Consider the following 9,385-nt stretch of genomic DNA (forward strand, 5'->3'; position numbering starts at 1 on the left):
AAACCAGATGCACAGAATTACAAATTCATTTTGTAGGTAGAACTTTGCCTGTGTATTCAGCTGCTTGCCTGGAATTCTGCTGTAATAACAAATGACAAGCTTCTTACAGTTTATGAAGTAAATGTTAGATCTGATATGTAATATACTTGGAATGGTCAATTACTGAATCTCTCCATATGTCCGAAATTATGAGATTACCAGATGATTCCCAAAACAGAAATAGATTTTCCAGAGGATAGATGTCAATAGAATACCACATATGAAAACACCTGGACATTGTTTCTGTCCAGCTGTGGTTGTGAAAAATAAGCACGTGCTTTGATTTTTTTAGCATTATTAAAAACAAATCTCAATGCCAATTTTAGTGATTATAAAAAAGAAACACAATTTGACAAAAGTTTAAAGTAAATCTATCAACCAGGAAAATCAAGCTGAGCTTTTGATGACATTTGCATAACCCTATTTTCAATGCAATCTGCTCATCAGTAAATTGGTTCGAAGATATAGACACATAGTACATGCAAATCTTGAACTTTCCTGTAAATTGAAGCATGACCCCAATACTGAAACAAGACCAATACTGATTGCTTAGTACATTTTTAAAACAAAATTTACACAGTGCTTCAGTCAAACCCATATACCTATGAATGCCATTTGTATTACCTTAATTGAATCCCTTGATCTTAACTTTCAGATCAGTGCAGCATAGCTATCCACGGGAATGATTGTGCATTTGTTGAAATACTTTTCCCTCAATGATTAGTTTACAGTGACATATTAAATAGAACTAGATGGCCCAGATCAAATTTGATTTTACAGAAAAAGTCAAAAATTTGCCTATATGTAAAGGGAAACTTTTCTGTTTTATGTATTGTCTGAAAGGTTTAAAGACCCTGTCTTGTTTTATTACCATTAGAAAGATTAAGTATTTGTCTTTGTCCTTGTGATTATTGTCACTGGTGAGAAAGTAGGAAAAAATCCAAATAATAATGCGGTCAGAATATTCCACTGGGGCCATTTTTTCTTGTCTGGATGAGCCTGAATTATTAAAGCTTCCCAAGGCTGGAGAGGATACACTTTCATCAGTGAAGCTGGGTGATCCAGCAAACCTGGAATGGGTTTCTTAAAAGTCATTTGCTATTTGTTAGCAAATGTTTTGAATACTGAACCAGATCCATTCCAGGTTTGCTGAATCACCCAACTTCACTGATGAAAGTGTATCCGCTCCAGACTTGGGGAGCTTTATTAAATCAGGCTCAATAAAAGGGGAAACTGCTAATATTATAGTAATTTTCTCTCACTATAGGACACAATTGGGTGGTATTATAAAACAGTTAATTTGACAATTACGCAAAATTCTCTGGTAGAAACCGCCATTAAAAACACATCGACCGGGAAAGTTCTCCACTGGACAATGTATGTTGAATGTCAGATTCACTTCTTTATAGGTAGACCCCTATAATACCATAGGGGGTAGTGGCTGGAATTTCAACTAGTGGTATCTGACACACCCATATAAAATTATATAACACTGCACTATAAACATGTAACAGGTGATGTTTGAATAGTTGTATTTTATATTTTGCTTTACCGCAGATTTTTTCTTGTCCTGACCACTGTCTATGTTTGACGTTTTTAATTGTACCTTTTTTGCGATTGGCAATTAAATGGGAGTCATGTCAGAAAATAGCTTCCAATAAATAAAATATACACTATTCTAAAATGGTTATGCAATAGTTAATGCAGAAAAAGGGTGCAGAGAAATTACCAGCAATGTGAGTATAAATAGGAACAAATCCTCGAGGTATTTTGCTTTTCCCCAGGAATGAAGGCAGTAAGGACGTTTGTGAGAAAGCATGACTATGGAGGTGAGCAAATGACTTGGTATGTTTAGCAGCCGGCTGTACAGGAAGAGAAGAAGAATGCATTGCAATGCCTCGGAAGGAAGAGGAAATGGGATTCTGTCTGACAGATATTACACAGCACAGCTTTACAAACAACTAGGAAGAATTTGGGGGGACTTCTTAAAAAAAAAAACATGAGAAAAGAAAATGGGATGGAATACAGATGTTGCCATAATGACCAGTAAGATTATTTGTTTAATTTCATAAATCAATTAGAATAGATTTAAATCATAAAGTTTGTGATTTGTGGTGATCTTTTTATCCAGTGATTCTTTTTAGAAAATCGTTGGTGCTACTATAGTGTTATTCCTACCATCATTTTTTGTTCCTACCTCACATTACCTCACAATACCTCACCTACCTCTATTTATAGCCTACTAGTCCAGAAACTTCTTTGTTTACCTTGGTAACCATTAAAGCATCATCGCAACTGCCCCTACTAAAAAAAAACTACCTCACCTTCTATTTCATGAAGATTCCCATTTAAAAAAATAACTCACTTTCTATTTCATTAAAATTCCCATTAAGATTAGCCGTTGAAACCAGTAGAAGCATACCCTTACAAAAAATGTTGTTTTTTATACCGGAGTATAAAACGAGAGTTTTATACCGGAGTGGTGCAAAGTGCAGAAACATTGTCATATCCTTTAACGTGGTCTCCTGGCCGCAATTCTTGCCGCAAGTGCGATGGCCCAGTGACGTTGACGAATAAGGTCTGTGGAAAAATGTGCCGGTATGTTGATGCAAAAGAAAGGGTTGCCAGCCCGTTCAATCAGTAAGAAAGGGGAACTAATTCTTCCATTACACTGATATGAACGGAAGACTCCACTGTAATTTGAAGCTCTGTGATCTTTTAGAGCTAGTTTACCTCTGGAGCATCCGAATTCCAATGGAAGAAGTGCCAAAGCTTACTGCTAGATCCACAAATACTGTGACTGGTTCAATTACTGTCGGGAAGTCTGCTCTGAAATGGTATATGCCACTAGGAGAGGAAACCTGAATGGTACACCATTCACTATAGACACAATATAGTAGGAGTCACACTATACTAGAACACTGTAGCGCTAGGAATCACACTATAGTAGCACCAAATATTTTTTCACAAATCCTTTGACCTTAAAGGACAGTTCACAGTAAACAGACAATTCAGTTTCGGTATATTCTAGAAAGGTTAACAAGTTTCTTTCATACCTAGGGGACATGGTGAGATCTCTGTACCTGAGCGCCTAGGTGTTCACATTTTTTTATCATGAAGTGGGAGGGACCAGCTAAAGCTCCCATATGGAACATATTCAGGAATTACTGCAGAAAGATTTTCCTGTTGCAGTATTCAAGACACTAAGGATTCCAAGAGTTGACTACCTAAAGAATAAACATAAAATATACCTAGACTTGCCTTTCAGATAAACAACAGGATGAACTGATCCCATGAGGCTCCCGGCAGCTAGCACCTTGCCCGCCGCTCTACCGTTCACTGATGCTCTCATTCATTGGACCTGATTTAATAAAGCTCTCCAAGGCTGGAGAGGATACACTTTCATCAGTGAAGCTGGGCATTCAAGAAAACCTGGAATGGATTTCTTAAAAATAATTTGCTATTTATTAGCAAATGTTTTCAATACTGAACCAGATCAATTCTAGGTTTGCTGGATCTCCACGTTTACTGATGAAAGTGTATCCTCTCCAGTCTTGGAGAGCTTTAATAAATGAAGTCCATTGTCTTTAAAGCTACAATGGGGAGAAGCTACATGTACAGTTCCTTAGCATGAGGAAGCTGCAAACTCATTGTGCCAGTGTGAACATATCCTTGCCCTTCAAATTATACACATCACCTACACAGACAGGTTTATACAGTAAAAACTACAATCATTCAGAAATACAGACGTTGACACAGGTTAGGTATCCTAACACTCCAGACCCATATCCACTGCATGAATAATAGCAAACATTAACTCAGATTCTTGTCAGTTTTTGCTTTGTAAATGATATAACCCCCCCCACCACCACCACCCTCTTTAAAATTAAATTTAGATAAATCATTGTTTCATTTTTTTTATCATAGATTTATATAGCACCAACATTATATACATGGCTTTACAAAGTCTATAGATGGGTAATGCACAGTGCCACAGAGGAGCTCATAATATATTGCCTCGACCATAGGCTAACTTTCGGGAACCCAATGAAATTACAAATATGTTTTCAGGATGTATAAGGACACACAAAAAATTCAATACAGATATTGTACTGGTTAAGACCTAAACCTGGGACCTGATCTTTTGACTTAGTATAAGACATACTCCTTTTCTACATATGTGTCTAGATGAATGGGATTTTTATACATGCAAATCAGGGTGCCTGTAATTTCAACTCAAGGTTTGTGCAGAGATTTGGAAGGATTAAGTGAACCAAGATTCCTCAATAATATATCTGTAGCTATAGTCATTTTAGTGACATTTTAGTATATTTGTAAAATTTGAGTTGAACTGGAAATATACAATAAATTATAATTAATGTTAACATGGATTTCTTAGTAAATATGTATTTTAGATAAAGCAGATTTTATTAGGTCGTGTTGATAATGTTGTGGAGCACTGATGCCTTCCATCACAATGCCATGCCCATAGTTATGCTCTAAGATGGGGGGGGGGGGGTCTAGGCTAAAACAGCAAATTTTGTGGAAATTTGTATACCAGTACGCCTTGGAAAATAGAAAAAGAGAGAGATACAAAATTTGACCATTTAGGACCATTCTGCTCATTTTGTCATGACATCTGAAAATTATAGACCTACACCAGGAAAAATAAAACGTCCACTAGATTAAATGTGAAAAGGAAAGTTAGAGTTTTATCTGTATAGAAGAAAACATAATATGACAATTCTTTAGCAGGAAAAATAGCCAATCTTAGGAAGTACTGATTCAAAGACTTTTGTACCATACAGCAGTGATTACATACAATGCAATGTGTTCTCCTACACACCTTTAACAGAACAAGTTGTATAAGGATATCTAGCATTCAACATGCAGTTACCACCACAATTACCAAAAGAGTTACGAAGCATATATAACCTGATTTTTTGTTTAACACTGGCTTTTATCCTAGAAGTCTTTAACAGGTCTTCATCTGTACATTATGCATATCAATGGCAAGGAAGCTGCATACAAAGGTCTTTTGAATGATTATAATTTCATTATTTGCTGGAGAAAATAAAAGTCTTCAGGGACATCCTTTATATTCATTTCCATGTATTGTGCTATATATACCTATGTGTTTTAAGTAACTGTCATATTTCCGTAATGCACTGCTTTAACACTGCTGTGTGTATAGTAAGCATGGTTGTTGGATAAATATAGCATTTCTAAATACTGAATATGGTATTTATTAGAACTCAAAATAGGACAAAGAAACCAACTTACATATATCAGTATGTCAGTGTCATATCTCATGTTTATAAATGCATTATGGATTCAGGATTCAGGCCGTTATGGATTCAGGATTTAGGGTTTGCATACATTTATTTAGAAGTGAGCTGACTAGTTCACAAGTCAAGTTACTTTAATTGTAATAGAAATTATTCTTCCAAGAAAATCTGTGCTAGGAGACTTTGCAGACTGTGATTGTCGATTTCTAATAAAAAGTTAGTAGTCCTGGTGCTATGCAGATCCAATGGCCAAGCACTGACAAAGAATAAATATACAATTAAGCAGTTCTTTTTCATTCCAGCTTTCTAACTTGCATGCTGCCCCTCAAAAACATTCAATGAGTAGGTCAGCAATGACAGCCTCTAAATTTTCTGTCTGTAAAGGATTTCTAAGGGCCCTCCTCAAAGTATGGGTTTATCCCATATATTTTAGGATGTGCTGTGTTAGGGAAGATCATTCATGTTGATTAAAGGGAACACATTAAATGTGATTTAACTAATTTTAATGCTATACTATGCACGTGCATTGCCCACTGCAGTAATAGTGCACCAATATGTAATATACATGTATTACAGCAATTTGAGCTCCATCATCATCATCCCATCTAACAATCCAGAGTTTCATGGACTCTACTCCTAAAGAAGGCATTGGACCTCTTACATACTCAAGGTCTCATGCATACCTATACATTTGAAGAATTGCAAAAAATTCCTCAATAGTTTATTTTGTACAAAAGAGGAAAGGTTCTGTTTTCATATTCAAATTATGGTAAAATATCAGATCTGAATTTTACTATACTTATTTTAGGATATGTGTTATGCTAAAAAATGTTCCGCATGTATTATAATTTTGTTGTGTTCGCAAAGATTATACTAAATTTGGAATTTTGAGCTAAACTGTCCCACTTTTTGGCTCAGATCAAACAAACTGTACCACTAATAACAAACATCTCTCTATGTATATTTGTATCTATTCCCAAGAGATAGACTAATCATATTATGTCGATCTCTGTCCATTTCACTTGAGATCTGAGACAGATTAAAGAAAAAACATGCATTTCTTTGCCTGGTACACCATTAGCTGATGTCCTAAATATTCCTGGTGTTTTCCCAGGCCTGGATACAGAACTCTTTTCTTGGTGGACTAATAAGGTACTTCTGAGAACAGAGGTCTTTCTCACTCTTAGTTGTGTTCTGTTTTTGGATAGTCTGCAGAATAAGTTTAAATAAACAAATGGTATAGATGCAACTAAACTCAACAGCCAATGTCATCACAGGAAATGTTGATTCCATCATCTACTTTTATAATGCATACTTTAAAGCAGTTTAATTCCACAATTTAATTCTACTTACAGCTCACAACATTTGTTATATTTGGACACTGCAGGCCTGATATAATTATGCTCCACAAGACTAGGGAGAATACACTTTCACCAGTGAAGCTGGGTGATCCAGCAAACCCGCAATAGAATTTTTAAAAGTCTTTTGCTATTTGTTAGCAAATGTTTTCAATCCTGGACCAGATTCATTCAAGGTTTACTGGATAAACCAAGCTTCACTGATGAAAGTGTATCCTCTTCTGCCTTAGAGAGCTTCAGGTCCTGTGTGTTATCTTTGATTGTATTCATTGTGGGCAAATGCTAACTGATAGTTGAATCATATAACTGGAAGGTAATATTAATATTAATATTATTTTTATTGTCTTCTAGTAGCTTCAATACTATTTGAGTCTCTGATCTAGAAATACATGCAGTTTGTTCACTCTGATTGGCGTGAGTATGTCAATATTAAAGCACTGTACTGGATTAATTTAAGTATAGTTATCAAAAGTAGTGATACTCTTATGACTATAACTGCATGTCTCAAAAGATTTTCACTGCTTTCAAAATCACAATTTGAAACGTATTTTACTATTTGGGTTAGATTACCTGTTTACTTTATTTTTTGGATCATTGACTTTACATTTGGTTAAAGCCCAACCAAGCCTAGCACTGAAAATGGCAAATTCTAATTGCGGTCATGTTGAAAAGTAAATACAGTGTATATAAGCAAAGAGTTGGACAGAATACCACTGCTTGCACCCTGTACTACATCTTATTTTCTCTTATGGTAGGTGAGTCAATCATATGTGATATTCAAAGTCAAAATAACAGAAGCTGCTAGACTACATTTCCCTACATTTCTACATTACAGTAGAAACCGTGTAGAAAGGGATGGAAATTGTAGTCACACGAAGTAGGTGGTAAAAAAAATTACTCCATTTTGTTAACAGGAAACCAAATGATATGCAAGTTTTGGTAGCTGCATAGATTCATTCAGGCAGGCACAGCTGCACAATGGGGTTAAAATTTAAAAAAATTCAGCTCCAAAGGTTCTAGAGGTAATATTCATATTTATACTAATCAATATAATTCAAACCCGTCTTCTTCTGTTTCTTAAACCCTCACTACTTGCGCTCCATTCCATATCCCCCCTAGTATTGTATGCTGCCTCCCCACCTCTTAGATTGTAAGCTCTTCAGGGCAGGGTCCTCTCCTCCTCCTGTGTCACTGGCTCTATCTGTCTGTTATTTGCAACCCGAATATAATGTACAGAGCTGGGTAATATGTTGTCACTATGTAAATACTGTTTAATATTATTATTAATAATAATAATAATAATTGTTTGAGAATTGATATCTTTTCATTTTGGCTTTGAATAAGGAAAATAGAAGGAAATAAAAGTCTATCCCAATTTCAGTAAAAAGCCTGTAATAATGTCCTAATGCTATCAATACACCAATGTAATTATATTTTTCTGTAGCAAGAAACGTAGACTTGTTTTCTTGGATACTGAGAGTACGCTGGTTCTCTAGAGCATTCATTGTCATAACATTTTCTTTCTTTCACAGGACATAATAGGTGATGTTCTAAATCTGAACAGGATGTGTAACTAGTTATGCAGTTCCACCCATTTGTCTGACACTTTACCTAAAAGTGGTCCCATAATTCATTGGAATGGAATGAGACTACATAATATTACAGTAATACTAGTTTACATGAAATTTTGGAATCTCTATTAAAATAAATAAATATTTTATTTTTAAAAAAAATTATAATACCAATTGCCACTAACATTATTCATGTGTGCAGTCAATGTTTTTATTTATTGCAGCCTTTATTGATCTGTTTAACATGGGGGAACCTATGAAATAGCTTTTAGGTCTGAAGGAAGCCTCTAACGGCTCACAGTACATTAGCTTGCTGGTCAGTGGAAAAAATGCCTTTTACATTGCTAGCCAATGGGAATAAAGTCACCCTTATAAAAAGCCAAAATAATTATTGACCTAAGAAGTCCAAATTGCTCATTGGGCAAGCAACTCCTAGCCACCTCTCTAGAACCCTAGGGTTCTATGGACCCCAACTGAGTAACACTGATCTATCTGGACAAACTGAATATTTGTTTCTTTAAAATAATCTGATCTAGAAATTCAGTTTTTCGGTCAGTCTCTCATACAACTCTAGGATTCCTTCGAAGATTGCTAGGAGTTCCTTGATCAATGAGCAGTGCTGGATTGGTCTGACCACCAAGAGTTTTACCTGACATATAAGAGAAATTTTAATTTTGTACACTGACTACCATTGCACCAAAGTAGCAACTTATTCTATTCACATTTAATGTATAGGGTAATTTCTCCACTGACCAGAACAGCAATTTTGTATGGGCATTCAGTTTGGTGTTATTTATACAGATTGACCACTAACGTGGAGGGGCACATTTCCACTGAATTTATATGTACTGAACACTTAAAACTGTTAAAAAAATTAAAAACACCACTTATCTTTACTTCTGCAGAGCGCCGATCCCTCCACACTTGTCTCATGTATGAGATTGGCACTTTTTTCCCTGATATTGGGCATGTGCATGAGCAACTGAAAGCCTCCTGGCATATGTGACAAAGGTTTTCCAGGAGTCCGTGCTCCCATTCAGTCCTTACTGTTGCGGCGGTAAGGCCAAAAAGGAGATGGGCTTCCCTTTAAAAAAAAAAAAAAACACATGTTGGCGTTTTATAAAAAAAG

This window comes from Pyxicephalus adspersus, chromosome 3 (genome assembly GCF_032062135.1).
Source record: "Pyxicephalus adspersus chromosome 3, UCB_Pads_2.0, whole genome shotgun sequence".
NCBI lineage: Eukaryota > Metazoa > Chordata > Amphibia > Anura > Pyxicephalidae > Pyxicephalus > Pyxicephalus adspersus.